The sequence below is a fragment of the Onthophagus taurus genome, chromosome 1, assembly GCF_036711975.1.
Source record: "Onthophagus taurus isolate NC chromosome 1, IU_Otau_3.0, whole genome shotgun sequence".
NCBI classification, from domain to species: Eukaryota; Metazoa; Arthropoda; class Insecta; order Coleoptera; family Scarabaeidae; genus Onthophagus; species Onthophagus taurus.
The window spans coordinates 16,472,851-16,491,971 of record NC_091966.1 but is presented as its reverse complement, the minus strand read 5'-3'; the positions used below and the strand labels follow the sequence as shown (position 1 = coordinate 16,491,971).

Below are 19,121 nucleotides of genomic sequence, written 5' to 3'. Positions count from 1 at the left end.
AATACAACAACGATTTGAAGAGCAAAAATACTGTGCTACAGTTTTTCTAGACGTTTCGCAGGTATTGACAAGGTGTGGTCAGGAACTTGTCTACAAGTTCGCAAAAACCCTCATTCTGAATATGAGTTTATTGTGTCACATGAAGGGACATACTCAATATTCAACCCGATCTAGGCTGAAGTTCTACAAGGCAGTCTTTTAGGACCACTTGACCACTTTTAGGTATTTGGAATATTTGCTGATCACATAGTTATTATGGTAAAAAAACTCAACTCAAATGAACGCTATGGAGAAACTTCAAGTAACAATTAACAAAATTTATAAATGGACTAAAGATTGGAAAATACAATTTAATAACTTCAAATGGATCCACGTCAATTTTGCGATTAATAGTAACCTAACTGTATTTCTTGAAGAATGCTCCATTTTTCAAGCACAATCAAAAAAAAATCTCGGTCTCCACCTTGATGGTAGACTGAAAGCATCATGTTAGATAGAATACTGAGGAGATTAGACAAAAGTAGACACATGTACTCGCTAAATGCTCCACACTCAACGATCGAAGTGATTACTTTATTGATCTATTATTAAGCGCATCTTGACTGGATACATCTTCGCGAGATACAGATGTGTGGTACTAAGCCATCCAAACAATTGATCATCCAAAGTAATCAAAACAAATTTCTTAAACTGATGCTTATATGGATATTAAATAGATTAATGAAGTAATCCAAGATTTCGGAGCGAAACATGAAAAAGACTACTGTGACATACCAACGTTGAAAAGATCCAGTTTCCGGGGAATACCCAGGAGCTCAGATGATTGAAGAATGTTAAATTTGTTTATATAGTGTCAAAACTAAATTTAGCTTAAATAAAATTTAATTTTAGAAAAATACTTATTGTTGCACTTAAGCCGCACTCGTTTAGCTTGTTATTCAGGTACAATTCTGTAGAAGTAACAAATTAATTGTAAATTAAGATTGTACTGATCATATCTAATACAGATGTTATTAAAAAAAAATAAATAAACGGAACTAAAAGATCTTACGTAAGCTGGACTAAAAATCTAAAGCAGTAATCGACGCAATATTATGATGATTCATTTCCTTAAATTAAAAGAAGCAACCCAAGTTTATCACGGTTTTCTACAAGCCATTGTTTCAACATCTTTTCAAGGATTCTAGTAATCACAAACAGTAAACTAATAGATATAAACATTTAAAATTTTTGATATAATTTAAGATATGAGTAAGATAAGTTAAAAACTATACAAAAAACTGTCCACTTCGTGATTACTAAAATTTTTATACAAATTTAAAATCAACAGGCATAATATACAATACAGAAAATATCTTTAATGAATTCAGGAATATCCCAATAAGATTTCTTCTTCAAATGAAGCTACTCAAAGTTAGACAGTTTCAGTTATTTTATCTATATCAACATAATAATATATTTATGAATATTCTCAATATTACAAAAATGAGCTTGTATCTTAGCTCAAAGGCATAATAAGCTTGCATTACTCGTAATCATAGGAGGAAAAGATTTTGTTAAAAAAATAAAGATAAAGAAAGTTGTTGTTGGACTGGCACGATTAAATATTTGAGAATCTTTAATGGTAAAAATAACGTCAATTAGCTTGACTACTTAGCTCCTACGAAAAGAATAAGTTCATCAAAGTTTCTGAGTTCACATCTACAAGGTTCAAAATCAATCAACGATATACAAGCATGTAGAAAAAGTCTCTGCCTAACAAGGAATATTTGGAGTATATTCATTAATCTTAATTAATAGTGCCAGTCAAAGTTGTCTCATATTACTGGTAGTGTCTAAAATATATCAGCTTGTTTTAATACAAAAACAAACCAAGTGGATCCATCGATCTTATTTAACCACGTGTAGGAAAAACAAATACATCAAAACCTTTGTATCTAATAGCATTAAAAATATCGTTGAATCGTTGTTCACGCACAACTAACCCATTAATGATAAGTAATGAAAAACATAGACAAACTTGGACATACAGCGTCCAATGTTTTCTGAATAACATATCTTATCCGTTTTTTAGACATGTTGTCAACAACTCTATATATTATGAACCTCTTAATTAAATTATTCGTCTAGAACACTGCATTATGACTGTAATAGTCAAGGTTACTGATTACTGACATTAAACATGGTTGTGGTATCTGTTTTTGATCTTTTAATGCTTAAGAATAAACTCGCTTTGAAATGTGTTTCATACTAACTAAAAAGTCCATAACTTTCCACAGGTACATGTGAGTCTTAATTGTGATTCCAAAAATTTAATATTTATAAATAAGTCTAGAATATAATGTTTAGGACACCATAAATTATGTTGATACGCCAATTTTTAATTAATCTTACCTAATTGAAATAGAGCTGATGTTGAATAATAAATTATACTGGAAAAGCACAAATAATAACTATATACTAAATTAAATGTTTAAAATAAAAAAAACTGATTGACTATATTTTTGTACTAAATCATTAGTTATTTTAATGTTAATTTTACGTTATGTATTATATGATTATGATTCTATTGAGGATAGCATGAGTAAGCAATCGTGCAATCAAACTGCCGCACATGTACAAAATAACAGCGACACAGAAAAGAGAACACGAAGTTCACTTCCTGCATATTAATATTTTTCATTATTTGGCAATTTAGAATGTTTGACAAGTCACGATATAGGCGGCTATTGTATTTTTGAAACTCCATTGTATTTAAAACGTTTCGCTCGAACTATAAACACCAACTACAAAGTATTGTGGATGGAATGCATAAAGAAATATTCAGTTTACAAAATAAAAAAACAAAACAACTATTTCATCGTTTAAAATCCCATTTCGAATTCATTGCAAAGAAAATAATCGGAAAGCTTAAATTAGGTACTTTATTTCGGTTTTCTTTTTATGAAACGTTATCGTTCGCAAAACATGTACTTTACATCTTGTATTTCCATATTTAAAACGGTAGGTATTCCGGGTCGTTTGATGGAATGGCGGCGGCGCTGGTGAAAAAAATTTAAAATGTCAGTCATTAACCGCATCCCTTTTCTCTGGCCACTATATATATACTCAGGCCATTTCAATTTGAACCGGAACCCGGCCCGCGTATACCACCGTATACGTGTGTGTACATTTTCGCGATAAAATTGCAAAGGGACGGACATATGTGTGTGAAAAAAAAAGTCCGACCGTAAGCGCGTCAAAAAAATTCAATGCAATATTAATTTAATTTTTTTTTCTGCCGCGCCGAATGTAAAAATAAAACGGACAGAATCGCCATCCATTACAATAATTAGAGGGGAATTTGCCCACATGTGATCGGGGTTGACTGAATTACTAATGGCTACCCCCGGAGTAAAGGGAGGCTTTTAGCTCACATAAAATTTCTCTTCACTTGGTCTTTTTTTGCATATTTCATCTCTCGTCCAGATTTATAACGGGTCGTATCGACTCGAAATTGTACAATATCTCTACGGTGGGCGATTGAAGTTAAAGTAGCAAATCAAAAAAGACGACGGCGAAGATCAATAACGAACTCGTAATTTCATGTCTTTTTCATTTTTTTACAACACTTACTTTCAATTTAATGTAAAAATAACCTGTTATTGTATTATTCACAATGTATTTTTTTTTTCATTCATTTAAATTCAACGTTTACCTTGCAAATTATTAAACGTTTTAACACCTACATTCTACAAGTTTGTGTCCACGAATCAACAATAACGCAAACCTCGCAAATGAAGTGTATTCGTGTTAGCACAATTTCCCGATTGTCGGTCGGTTGTCCACGTGGGACACACATTTTCGCTGTGTGTCAGTGGAACTCTTCAATATTGTATTTTGAAAACTGCCAACATTTTTGGTGCGGCGTGTCCTTGGTTGTTTATTCCCTGATTGTACGCGAACACCCCAGTTTTAAAGCCCCCACTCAACTGGGGTCCTCTCCTGTCGCATGGGGTTGCGTCCCGAGTTTCGGTTTCGATATAGGCCCCATGGCGAATTGCTTTGGGGGAGTCCCCAAACCCCGCTCTCTGAATCCCACGTGGAGGCAGGCCATGGTTTGAGGTCCCATTGCCTGAAACCATCCCCCTGGCAAGGGAAGTTATTACCGAGAGGTAGGGCAGTGGGTCTGCTAGCACGATTTGTTTTGATTACACTGGTCCCCCCACATTTGATGAATAATGAATGTTCGTTTTTTTTGTTTCCCGTGCATATATATGTGTGCAAAAAAAACAAAAGGGTTAGGGTCGTCCCATCGTCGTTGACGAGTGCCCACTGTCAGGATAACGGCCCCTACCCGAAATATATTTTTGGATTATTATAAACGTCATGGTGGCCGATATATATCTTGTCGGGTGGCGGCGAGGGACGACCGATAAACGGAAATATTTATGCTACATAAAGCGGGAGCGTCGAAAAAAGGACGCTAACAAAACGACTTCGATTGTCACGTTTGATTAATCGTGCCGTAGATCAATATTAGCCGAAATTTCGAATTATTTACTCAACCGTAGCGCCAGCCGTGTGCTCTCGCGCGCCGAGTTACCTTCGTTTCGATGCAATTTATGCCTGTTTTGCCTAGGATAGCTACACCCAAACAACATCGTTGAGTTACTAGAAGATATCACTCACCGTAAATAATGATCTCCGGTACACAAAATTCGGGCATAATGCGAAACACATCGTGAATTTTTCGTTCTCTCAATGTTCGTTTTAGATTATCGTGTAATGTCAAATCCATAAATTTTCTGAAACTTCACAGGTGATTTAGGGACAATAAGAAGTTTGATCAATTTTTGTTATTTAATGAATATTAGAAGTAATAACTTACATATATTTTTGCAATAAAAACTCAAATCAAATTAAATTGTAATTATATTTTGAGAAAGTGAAATTTTTTCTATATGTCATTGAAATATTTTTCAGACAGTTTCATTTGATAACATTGTATAAGTAGTTGTAATTTGTTTAATCGAAAAGAATGTAAGGCTTCAAATGAATGGGATAGCTTCACATCTAAATTTAGGGATCTCTATAAAATCGGAAAGTTAGTGAATGGTTCGTGTTGCTTTGGGGAAGTCTTAGATTTTAAGGATAATACAGGGTGCGGCAAAACTCCTTTCCTAATTTGAAGGTTTAAAAAAACAGATGGTACAAATTAACGAAACAGTATTAACTGGAATGGAATCTACAGAATGGGAAGTTATGTTATTATGTTTTACAAGTTTCTTTTTAGTACAGTATATCGCTCATACAGTATACCGTTATTAGAGTGCACAAAACTCTAGGGAACTCCATGAAAAGCCTCTGCATAGTGAACGTGTTACCGTGTGGTAAGTAATTAGCAGTGTCGGGATCATCGGCCCGTACTTTTTTGAAGGAGGAGTGACAGTGACCGTTAACTCGGATCGATACATTCAAATGCTTCAAACTTTTATGGCACCACGGACTCACTGCTGACATACAGATTCAACAAGATGTGTGGCTTCAGCAGGACGGGGTCACTGCTCACATAAGCAGAAGATCTTTTCAAGAACTGAAGCAGCTGTTCCCAGAACGCTTAATGTCTTTGCGCGGATCCACTGGCCAGCACGATCTCCAGGCCTTACTCCCTGTGATTTTCTTCTATGGGGGTTTCTTAAGGCTGAAGTTTATAAACATCGCCCGAGAACTCTGCCAGCCCTACGATAAACGATTTAAGAAGAGATTGCTCGTATTCCTCAAGAAATGTTGATTAGAGTAATGGCGTACTTCCGAACTTGTATTCGGCAATGCATCGATAACGAAGGAAAACACTTGAGCGATATATTGTTCAAAAAGAGAAACTTGTAAAACATAATAACGTAACTTCCTATTCTGCAGGTTCCATTCATGTTAATACAGTTTCGTTAATTTGTACCATTTGTTTTTTAATTAAACTTCAACAATTAGGGAGGGAGTTTTGCCGCGCTCTGTATAAGAATATTATAGTACAACTAAACGTTTTGATGATCATATTAATGGCCTGTTAAGTAAGTCTGTAGAGGGATCCTAAAACGCTGTACTTATTGCCACCCACATTGACCAAACAATAATAGTGATGATAATTGAAGATGATGACAATAATTCTGCATAATATCCGAATTACTTCATGTCCTTGTTCCTACGGATACCTTATTTAGTTCTTTTCCTATTGTACCGAATTCTACATTACCTATATATACGCTTTCCTACCATATATAAAGTGTGGTTCCATTATCTTCGTTGTCATTCTGTATCCATCTTCTTAGAAAGATAGACACTTCTCCTTAACTAGATAATGATGGCTAACCAGATCTGCCGCAGGCTACATAAAGTGTGGTTCTATTATCTTCGTTGTCACTCTGTATCCATCTTCTTAGAAAGATAGACACTCCTTCTTAACTAGATAATGTAGGCTAATCAGATCTGCCGCAGGCTCCTTGGAAAGAACTGGAGTCTTAAACCACGGGTGCTTCACTGGGCCTACGTAGCACTACTCAGATCCATGGTCGCCTATGCCCCACTGGTTTGGTGGCCAAAACAAATCATAAGACAGCAGAATAAGAGCTGACACAAATCCAACGGTTAGCATGTTTTAATATAACGAGCGCAATGAGATCTTGTCCGAAGGTTGCTCACACCACTTCATTTATACATACAAAAGGAGGCAGCTTTAAGTACGTTATCACTGAAAACACGCTCTTCACTCAAGTTGATACAGGGTAACCTCAGAGGACACCTCGAAATATTCAAGAACACATGTCTAAACTACTTGATAGAAATTAAAACAGCCTTTATACCGACAGAATATAATTTCGACCAGCCGTATAAGGTCATGTTTAGATGCAGCTATGATTGAATACACCGATGCTTCAAAAACAGTTAGATCCGGAGTAGGTATAGGCATTAGTGGACCAAATAGCCGCATTTAATTGCCACTCAGCATAACCATTTTTAAGCTGAAATTCTTGCTATAAACTTCCGCACCGTTTAAAATCTAGAAAAGGGACAGAAGGGCATCGATAAATATATAATTAGGTATCTCGTGCTAAAAGCAACCCACGATATTATTACCGTGATGTCATCTGGGTAAATATAACGTCTTTTAATTTTCTAGGGCTTTCACATGCCGCCGTACTGTCAAATTATATTGAATATGATTGATGATAGTGGTGATTTTTTTGGTAACCACTCTACCAACACCACCAATTCTAGTAAATAGCTCTTTTTTAGCCTTATTCAGAAAGTTCTGTCTTGCACGATGGATACAAATATCTTTTGCGGCCATTCTTAATTACGACGTGCTTTTATCACTTCTTTAGTTCTTATCTTCTGCTCATTTCTGCATTCGTACCGCTCATCTAGTATTATATTCTTTTCTTTCTTCTAGTAACTATTTAATGTATTTTTTTAACATGTCCAATTGTATTTATCCTCTTAGATTTAGCACTCTTATTGGTGTTCTGCTTTCGTGGTTATTCCATCTTTACCGATCTTTAATATTGGAACTATTAATGACTGTATCCACACTATGCCTTCTCGTTCGGATATCTTTTATCCATAACCATGTCAACTACTCTTCCTTTCGGGGTCATTATTTTTATGATAATTATCAACATTTATCCCTGTTATTTTATTAATAGTTCTTCCTTTTAATAACGACCATAAGTTTTTTCACCTGTAAATTAATAGATGTAAAGTATTGATGCTTCTATTTGAAGATTGGCTTCGAGGCTTTTTAAGTTCTCAACTTCATTTGTTAAAATGTTAATCCCATTGTAGCCCATACTGCTTTCGTATTATTTTTCACTATCTTTATGCGTCTTGCGTCTGCTACGTTTATAACTATTATACTACGTATTGGCGGTGGATCGTCGTGTTTGGTCTCTTTTATGTAATTTCTCCTCTTCTTCTTTTTCTTTTCTTTGAGATATTGTTCTTTACACTTGTTCTTTCTTGATCCCTTTGATATTCTCGTTTCAATATGCCCTGTTTGCCTTATTATTTGGACTCGTCTTCTTTCTTTTCTTCAATAATGATATCAATGTTAAGAAGAACTATCTATATTTACTAAATTCCCTGAGTGTAAGATTTATAAAATAAATTGTTAAGGTACTCATGGACTAATCTTTAAAGATACTCAAATACAGTCTCTTGGAGAGGATAACAATTTCTTAATGCTTCAGCGGTAAAAGAAAAAACCGTTGGACTTCATAGCTGATGTAGATTAACAAGAAAAACACAAGAACGAAAGATACTACTTGTCACGTTAAAAATTGATGATCCAATATCAAGCAGCCTAAGCTGGTGATGACCTGGTGATGACACCACTGGTGATTTTTTTATTTTTCTAATATTTATGATAGATACAAAATCACTGATAGAAACGGCATTTACATATTGTTGGCTGCTGTAGAAGTTTTTATGTGTGACATTAAGAATCTGCACACAAATGGAACTCCTTTGCAGTGTTGAAAAAAAAAAAAAAATAGAAAACCGAGACACACAAAAATTAATATTGTGCCACAATAGAATGATGTTCTCAGCACTCACAGGTCTTGTGACTCGATTGATACGCTAATAATAATAATACGTTTTCAAAGCAACCAGTAATTTTTGGGAGGTCTTTAAATCTAATATCTTCGGAAAAAGAGCAAGCAATAAAATGCGTTTTTCAATCCTTAGATTTTGTGAATATTTTCTTTCTACAATTGTTGTTATTAACGATTGTTTCTCTTGAAGCTATTCCGAAGAATGGGAAATTAGTTCATATATGACAAGATAGTCATGCTATAGTTGGAAATTGCAATTATTATACCCATTTTGCACCTATTATGGTTGACAGATCAATTTCAGTTAGTTGATATGGAGAAGAAAGTTATATTGTAAAAGGATACGTACTTTTCTTGCTCAAGCAACTTATCATTATTTTTATTTATAACGTAATAACTAACAAACATAATCAGACCAATAAGATAAGTTTGTTAATAGTTATTTAATTCATCTCCTATGCCAAAACTGTGGTTATATTCTTATTTGAGGACAATGTACCAACCCCGGTTAATAAAAATATAGCTCAAATTATGCTACAAGCAGACAAAGACATTTCACTTGACCTATAATTCTATGTATGCATTAAACGCTTTTATAATTGCCTTGCACTCAAGCTATCTTTTTGTCTTCCCTTTCACTTCCATGTTGTCCGTTTTCATAAATGGTTTTGCACCACATATGTTCTTCAAATACGCTATAATAATGGTATAAATTAATGATCATAAGTTGATGGGACGCTTATTTTATCGTTAGAGAAAAAAAATAAGAAGTAATTTTAAATATAACTGTTGATAAAGTGGCAATAAAGAAAATGTCTATTATAACGAAAGATTATTTCCGTTTTACAATTTATTCTGCTCGTAATGTATGGGTCTTTATGACAGTTTCATTAAATGATGATATATATCTATTAATATGTTTAATTCGTTGAGTATCCCGCATTTTTCCAACAAAACCTCTGCTAATTTCAAACGCGTACTGTGCTAGGTACCTCCATCGTTATTTTCCTAACTCTACACAAACAGTTCGAATTTTTATCGAGTAACCAATATAATACGTGTTAAAATCTTAACTTAATAATGATCACTTTACTTCACTTACAGATTAGATAATTGAGGGAAGAGCAGCCACTAATGTCAAGCTAAATTATAAAGTGAACTCGTCTTGATTACACCGAGGTTCCTTGCGGCCTAATCAAGCCAACCGACTCATTACTTTAGCAGAGGTGGTTTGCGACCGAGGCATTGTAATATGTGTTATATGAATATGTAGGCAGTTAATATTATATGATATTAAATGTAACACCTAGATCGCAAGCCATCTCAACGGGATTAAGAATTAGATATTAATATGATATGATATTTTGTTAACTGCAGCGTCTCAATCGCAAGTTACAAGACATATTGTTCATGTTGATATGTATGATATTAATATAATATGATATCATGTTAATTGTAATCAGAATGACTCATTAGTTTAGCCGATATCCTGCATTTAACAACATATTATATCATGTTAATATCATATAATATTTATTACTACTCTTCGACTGCAAGCGATCTTGGTATAATTGGGCAATATCATTCATTAGTTTCCAGTTACACCGAGTAATACCGTATGATAATATTAATATCATATAATATACGGCTTACGACTTATAACGAGATAGCCCGCTGGCAAATATGATCGAAACCAACTTGAAAGGAAACTCGATAAGGAAGGATAGATACTTCTTCCAGGTGAAGATGAGTGAAAAGTTTTTGCAACGTAAAAAGAATGACAAAAGGTGTTGTACAACGTTCCCTGCTACTAGTTTTGCTATTTAATACATTTATATATGAGCAACATATATTGCAAAAACCAAAGTACAGAAAACCAATTGAGAGGAACTGGAGTTCAAGAAAAATCACAAGTAAATTTTGAAAAAATATCCATAATATACTTGATATTTGAAAAATTATTTTTACGCCATTTAGCTGTATTTCTTTTTTCATTTAAGTACTAAATTATTCCAATAACCCTTACTACAACGTTATCTCCAATATTTGGGGAATTCATCTTGAATTGTAGCTGGATGAAAGAATTACTATTTATCAAAACAGCCAACTAATGCCAAACTTTAATCAACAATTTTCAATTTATTTAAAATCAACCAAATGTTATTGATATTTGTGTTTTGATTCCTTTTTATCATAGTGTGTTTAATGAATGCGAATAAATAACTATCGTACTTTAACGATGAAAGATTTTATTTTTTAGTTTCTACCGGTTTCAGCGTGTTAATGCCATCCTCAAGAACCACGTTATACAATTTTTGTTTTTCTCTTTATCATATTACTTTACTTTCTGTTCTTTCAACTTTTATTCTAGTTTTATTAAACGTTAAACACTTAGAATAAATCTTGTGGGTAAAGTCTTGTGACTAAATTTAGTCACAAGCGTAAAGAACATCGTGGTCTTGTAGATTTAATAGAGTTAATACAAGTTAATTTGAACATTAAACACTTTGAATAAAAGTTGAAGGAAGAGAAAGTAAAGTAATATGATAAAGAGAAAAACAAAAATTGTATAACGTGGTTTCTTGAGGATGACATTAACACGCCGGAACCGATAGCAACTAAAAAATAAAAATAAAATATTTCATCGTTAAAGTACGATAGTTATTTATTCACATTCAAATGTTATTAAGATTAAAATTATTTTTTTTACATAATTTGACAAACTTTTTGTTGAACAACTTATTGCATATTCATGTTTTGTTGTCGTAATTAAATCCCACATGAATGCAAATAACAAACATTAGTTAGAATGCTACACAAAGCATTTTTCATACCGTATCTAAAATAGATCGTTTATAATCCAAGAAGCACTATTATAACTTTTAAGTTGCAAGCGTTATTCAGTCGTCTGAAGTGCAAAACTAAGATCCCGGGCAAGAGATAGTCCCTTTTAAGTATTAAGCACCGTCTGTTGTACATATAACATAACCACATATAAATGCATATCGCTCAAATTCACGAATTCCTAACAAAATGGCACGAACCCGGGCGACGTTTAATAGGCCATTGTTGAAAATAATACCGCACGTATTTGCAAACAATAACCGGGTGGCACGCAACAGTAAGAGTTGTACAATAGGGTCGGTTCACCGACTTTGCTGTGACCCACTTATCGGGCCGGAACAGAAGTCAGAACTACAATTATTTTTAATGAATCCGTCCATAAACCGCGGATAAAAGAGGTAAAAAATACGGGAACCGAACGCGTGTTGCGGGGCAGGTAAATATTCAAAAAAGCGACCCCTGTGTCGCCATCTGTACATTTCAACGGGAACAACTTCTAGAATCAGGGTTCAAAGAGGAACAACAAGTACATTTTCAAAAGATTTGAAGCGTTAACACACGTATATGCGGGTATTTTTTTATTTAAAGAAAAGTTTTAATTTTTTTTCAGCGTATCGAAGACCTTTAAAATTCTTAACAAAAGGTGTATTGAAAACACCACAAGCAAACTTTTAACTCCGATTTTTTTTATTAGAACTCAACGATAATTAAAAATTAATTAGACTCCACTTTTTATATTCGTTTTTATACCAGCTTCTACATAAAACATAGTCATATAAAGGTTTTCTTTAATTTATATATTAGATCGAGTTAATTAATGCAGTTTACTTTATTGCATCATAACACATTGTTATTCTGAATATATTCACTTTTTTAATGTCAAGGTTTCCGTATAAATTTTTTCCGTTTATTTAAAATTAATGTTTTTCTTTTTCATTTATATGATATATTTACAGGATATGAGAAAACAGATTTAAAGGCGAATTAATTATTTTGCGGTTCCGGTTGGAGTTTAGTATTCCCAATGTCAATAATTCTCATTAATACACATAATACAATATTTCCGGATAATCGAGATTATCAAATTGATAAACGCTAATATTACGCGAAGACGTTAAGTTTTCTAGAACATATTAGTACTTTACAAGAATAGATAGAAATATCGATCGCTATCAATAGGAGATTCAGAACATTTTGTGTGGACCCCCTATCGAGGGCTAAAGACATATAATACAAGACTGATATTTCGATACGATCAACGTGGTCCGACGCCTACGGACTCCGGAGACTCGGAGAGAGCCGTGCACTCGTACAGATATCCGGTGTCGGTTCGTAATCCGATCAAGAGAAATAGCGGTCCATTAGCGAGCCAGCGCGAATCTCGAGTCGTTTAAAATTGACAATATTTGCCGTTCGGATAAATGGCAATAAATGGAGTGGTCACCACCTGTTTAATTGAGTTAAACCGAGGCGCGGAGCGGAACTGTTCCGGGCTAAATCGTCGACAAATTGGTCCCCGGATCGGGCATACGAACGTGCGTAATACCTTAAGGCCGCGTGGACAGCGCATTAAGTCAACGCGTAAGACGAGTAAGCCGGTGCTATTAGTTAATAGTCTCCGAGATAATCTCACCTGTTAATCTGCGTCCGGTGGCTCGCCGTGTAACTCGCTCTCCTTCTCTCTTTCTCACTTTGGAACCTGCGAACAAAACTGATTTTATGGAAACAAATTTACCTACTAAAGGTCAATTAAAATTTTATAACTTTTCTTTATTAACTTTAAAATTCTCATTTAATAATATAGGTAGATTATTTCGTTTTCATTATACGCATATTTTGTTGAGCATAATTCAAGTTGTGAGTAAACGAGCTGCCGTATACATGCTGTAATAAAATATTACATGAACCGAGGCTAAGAATTTAGAAGATATACTGGCAGAGACTGCATTAAGTAAATTGTTCCTAGAATGGCACACGCGGATGTATTCTACCTACACTACCGCCACGGTAGTATAGTATAATATGCAATCGGGAGAAGAGCGAGCGAGGAGAATATTTCTAAATACAATGAGCGAAACAATGGGAGAACGGTTTCCTGTGAATCAGACGAGACCGACCGTCGCGTTCCCTTCTCTCCCCCCAAACGAAAATCCCTCCAAGTCGCGGCGAAACCGTCGGTATAAATCGTGTAATATGTAAACGGCGAGACATGGAAATAATACTTTATATAAGTTGCCGCATTGTTTCCGCGGCTATCTGGTAATTTGATGGAGGAATGCGTTTCTCATCGTTTAAATAAATCCGTGTGTGTCTGAATGGGACTGCTTACAAAGCGGAGAATCCGTAATTTATTTTGTGCCATTGTCTAATACCGTTAGAAGATATTGTAAAGCATCCAAGTATACCTCACTCAGCTTAAACACATAAGAAGAAAACCATCTACTTTAGACAATATACCTCCGAATACTATAAGAATATATCGCCCTATTACTGCCAAAATTCACTAACTGACATTTTTAAGAAAATCGGAATAACTTAACCACTAACTGCATTTTGAAGTGGAGTATCTATGGGGAAATTTTCAAAAATTATTTTAAAATCAAAACTAATCAATTAGTGAACTTCGCCTAAAGCAAGTTTCGTAGTTATTCCACTGAGAGAAATGGACTATGCACAAAAAATATACTATAAGGTATAATACGTTTACTACGAATAGTGACAGCGAGACGAGATTGTATTCAGTACAATAAATATAATGAATATAATACAATGAATTGCTGCATGTATAATATTTTTTCTATAATACGATTCGTACAATCTATTTCTCTCAGTGTGGGTAAATCGTAAACGCAAAAATTCATTAACACTTAGAGAGTTTTAGCTTTTACAAGAAATGGATTAGTTACACTTTGTTTACATACCAGTTAGAGATTTTGCCTTGGTCAGTTAACCTCGTGGTGTACGACTAGTTACTTAAATATTTTAAGTGTGTAAACATGCTTGGAACTAATGGATTTAGAGGACAGCGTATGATGAAAACAATTTTTATATTATTCTTGAGAATATTAAACGTTAATTATTTTTTGGGAAGAATCTGACAATGATTTTGTGAAGGACAAAACGTGGGATCCAAAATCTACAAATAAACAACAGAATTTTAGTAGCTCTGATTCTGAAGTATCAGATTCGGTACCAAACTTTGATAAAATTGTAGAAGATGAGGATCAACACTCAGCTTGATCTAATACGAGGGAACAAAAACAAAAGCAAAAACAATCACCTTGGTCGAAATCGAATCCTTCCAATTGGGCTAAAAATGTTGCAAAACAAAGATGCTATGATTGCTGGCCTTATAAATCCCAAAAAGGCATACGTGAGGCTAAGTTACCCCGACCAGTAGACTGTATATAATATAAATTTAAATGTGTAGGAAACTTTAATGAGGACAGTAGGGCAGAAATTTGTAAAATGTTTCGGGGATTATCAAACTTCCAACGTCAGAAAGACTTTATTTTAAAACACGTACATTCGTGTATACCACGTCGTCCTAACGCAAACGTTTGCTCTATAAAAGACGACGGTGTAGCCGTTCCTTTCATTTTCTTAAAAATGATATTAAAATACGGGTTTGAAAAAAGTTTTTTTTCAACACTATGTATAAGCAACGGACCAATCATAACAGCTTTTAAAGAACAAATAGGAGGAGCTTTTCTGGAGAGGATACATGGAGAGATACATACAAGGATGTAGACTTAGTCAAGCAGCATATCCTGTAAACTTTCAATTAATAGAATGAATGTTTTGTATCAAGACATTTGCAGAAATAATAGCAGGATACCTATAAGTCTAGCGATGTATAGAAAAATATTTTGCACCCACTATAATTTGTCATTCTTCGTGCCAAAACAGAATCAGTGTCTATTATGCAACCAGTATAGTGAGGCAAAAAGTACATGATCTGACGACCTGATAGCCAAGTATCAAGACCATCAAGCCAGAAAATGTGAAGCAAATGAAGCTAAAGAACAAGACAAACAAAAATCAAATTCGAATCCAGCATTTTTGTCTGTAACTGTTTGATTTACCGAAAATTCTTCAGATTCCGTCCGCTACCGAATCACTTCTGTATTATTCCCAAAAACTATACATGTACAATTTTACAATTTAAGAATCAAAGCCTCCCAACGATGCACACTGTATAGTATGGTCAGAAGTAAACGGTAAAAGGGGCAGCAGTGAGATTGGAAGTGCAATAGTGCATTGCAGTTCCAATTCATCGTTTATTCCAATCATTCATTTATGGAGGTAGATAGTATGCTATCGAAAAAGAACAACGTTTTGTACCTGTCTATTCAGTATCTGAGTGGATGAACATTATGAGAAGAGCAAGATCGGCCAGAAACCGATCAAATGCACATCCCTATAATGTACACCAATCAACATTTACTGATATCATGGATCTAAAAAAATTATAAAAAAATCGTGTCAAAGACGAAGATGGGAATAAAGTTAATTGGTTGCGGATTAAATGTTTACGTTATGAAAAACAAAACCCTGGCACTATCAAGTTTCGGTACGGCCACAGTGGTCCCTACAATACACTGAGTATACTTGGCCGAGGAAGAAATCCAGACATAAGCCAGACTAGTATTAGAAAAGCATACAATAAGGAAAGTCGTAAAGGAATTATACCGCAGGAACTACACCCGTGGTATGAATCTTTACCTGTAGATAACAAACTAAAAGAGACAACTACTGAACCAGCAATAGGTGAAGAGGACGATGAATCCAAAGAAGATCAATAAAACTGTATATTATTTTTTTGTTCTGTATCATATTTCGTTTTTGTTTATTAGATTGTGTTTATTTTACGTTGCCTTTGTATCCTTAATATAATATGATTTATTACTGCAAATGTGCTTATTATTTTAATTGCAAAAATTAACTAACTACAATTTTTTTTAGTTTTTGTTCTTATAGGACTTTGTGAAATTGGTATAATATTATAAACTAATACCTAACAACATAACATAATTCAAAATATAAGAAATAAAATATTACATTTGAATACTGATTTACAAGCTATCAATAATCTTTTGAAATGTTTTTCTCCAAAATATCAAAATGTCACTTAGCGAGTTTTGGAAGTAATAGGACGATATAACAAAGTTTAAGATTCCTTTTCAAAAAGAATTTTCTCATTTGTCCAGTTTATGTATTTATGTATACCAGGGCGATTTTTAAGCCATAAACAGTAAGAAAGTGAAACAAAAAGAAAAATGAAACAAAAAATTACAGAGTTAATAAACAAAAATGAGTCGAAAACAAATAGTGCGTGATAAATATATGATTTTAATTGTAGATATAAAATGTTCCAACATTATGATGCACTTGTAATACTCACCGAAAAATTAATTGTACCGATCAAAGAAATTGATTCTAAAGTAATCTTTTATGTTACAAGAGACGAATTATTTGACGTGCTTTATGACGTCCTTCTTGTATTCGGACATGGAGGAAGAGATATGATGCTTGAGGAAGTAAATAAAAAGGATACAAACAAGACAACGACATATAAAAAGTTATTAAGGCAAGTGTAACGCAAGTCAGCAAAAAAAGAAGACTGAAAAAAAGGAGTGGTAGTGAAACCATTAATTTCTCAGCATTTAAATAGTCGCCGTCAGGTGGATTTGATTGATTTCCAATCTCAACTAGATGGAAATTATAAATTCATTATGGTATATATTAAGATCACCTCACGAAATTTCTTGTATTACAACCCTTCTCAACAAAACGCGCAGAGGAAGTTGCGTGTCATATTCTTGAAATATTATTAGTTTTTAATCTACAAGATATGTAACATGAGCTAAAAATAGTACAGGGCAAGCCAAAGGAAGGCAATATAGAAAGGGCAAATTAAGATGTAAAAAACAGCTTTCTGTTCAAAAATCTCTGTTTGACATGAAAAATTGAGGCTACCATCCAAGCATCAAACGACTTCCTAACAAGGGAACGTTTTGTGTAGATCGAAAAGTTAGCTCTTTACCGTAAGAAATTATTTATCAAATATATGCAGAAGAACCGAACATCAATGACGGCGATAAAGGAACGACGAGGATAGTGCAAAACGAAAAGAAGAATTTGAAGAAGCAAAGTGTCTAATTTGTCTAATTTATTCAAATTATTTTATTTGCACCGACTGTATAAAACCAGTTCATTTCAGATGTGTAATACAAAAATTTAATATAAATGCTGATTGAATGACGCATAATGACGTCAAAGAATCAATTAAGATTACTTCAGATAAGTTACATCTCTCAGCAATTGGTTCAACACTTCATGTCAGAATTCTTAACAGAGACCTTGGAAGAAGATATCTAAGGTCTGTCCTTGGCATTATATGACAAGTAGCTGAAGGTAGTTATTATAAATTGGGCACAAGTAATAGTATAATCAATCAATTACATATGAGATCTCTATTTTGTGTTTATGAAAAGAAACTTGTAACTCCCGGAAAAGTTCCTTTTAAGGAAATATCGATGCAGACAGCGGCAACGGCAAAATCTATAAAATACACTTACCAGCATTACCATTATTAAGGGAATAAGCTAGAAAGTTGTTTTAGTTTCCAAGTTGCCACCACTGGTGTATGTTGACAACGTCAATATCAAAGCTCAGATAAGTATCAAAAACGGTTTTATTTTCTCTAAATAAGTGGAAAAATTACTATTGTATTGTTTTTTCTTGTACTCACAAATTGAACATATTTGTTCGTAATTCAAGGAAAGTATTTGTCTTGAATTGCTTTATCATTGGCACTTTTGTATCTGTTTTTGAAAAGTGCAACTTGTCACCTTTTTCGATTCGCAAATCTTTTTGGCTTATTTTATCACAGGTATTCCATTCTTCAAAAATGATGTTGAGAATTGTCGTGGAATTGTCATTTAAGTAAGGTGTTTTGATTGCATTTGACAGCCTCAGACCAAGAAAAACAAACTGCAGTATGACAGATGTTGACACATTCCTCGACGCAATTAATGAAAATGAAATCAAGAAGGTTACTGCAACGAGTCTCAACCATGTCTTAATTTTTGTCGTGCAAAAATATGAATCACTTTTTCCGTAATTTGAATTTTGCCTTCATCGTAAATCTATTCCGTATCCATTCCTTCCTACTTATTTCCCTCAAAGAAATAAGCGTGGCGAACGCAACGGCATAAAAACGCTTGCTTTGTACCTGAGATTTTCTTTACTCTCGAATCTACTTCTGCCTACTTCGTGGAGAGATCAAATACTTTATGGTACTTCTTTACTGGTTCCGTGGTTCATAACCTGGAACCACTAGTGCAAAACTTTTACCTCCATTACATATCATAATCATAAGGAGTAGCACCATAATCAAGCAGAGTGAATTGGTTACCATTAAACTTATATTAATATCATTAATTAAAGTGTGTAAAATATGAGCTTTGCTTTTCATCCACATATATTGGGACGGCATTGAAAGCTGTTGGCCATGGTTTATTTACATGCTGACAAAATAATTTTAATTCTTTGATTCCTTCTTTCCGGTGTTCTCGTACTTTTCAACCTAACGAAAGCAAATATATTATCAGTACATAAATCACACCTTTCAATATGTCATCATAATATAATTAATGATTCGATTTATGGCTAGCAATTCCG

At 33.9% G+C, this 19,121-nt stretch overlaps 1 protein-coding gene across 6 annotated transcripts in view; it reads right to left on the bottom strand.

Moving 5' to 3' along the window:
- Positions 1-19,121, bottom strand: part of LOC111415750 (protein bric-a-brac 1-like) — a 561,730-nt gene that overhangs the window by 483,016 nt on the left and 59,593 nt on the right. For all 6 annotated transcript variants that reach the window (XM_023047590.2, XM_071197810.1, XM_023047588.2 and 3 more), the window contains exon 3: positions 13,069-13,134. The gene's annotated coding sequence lies outside the window, so the exon portion shown is untranslated. The remainder of the gene's footprint in view (positions 1-13,068; positions 13,135-19,121) is intronic.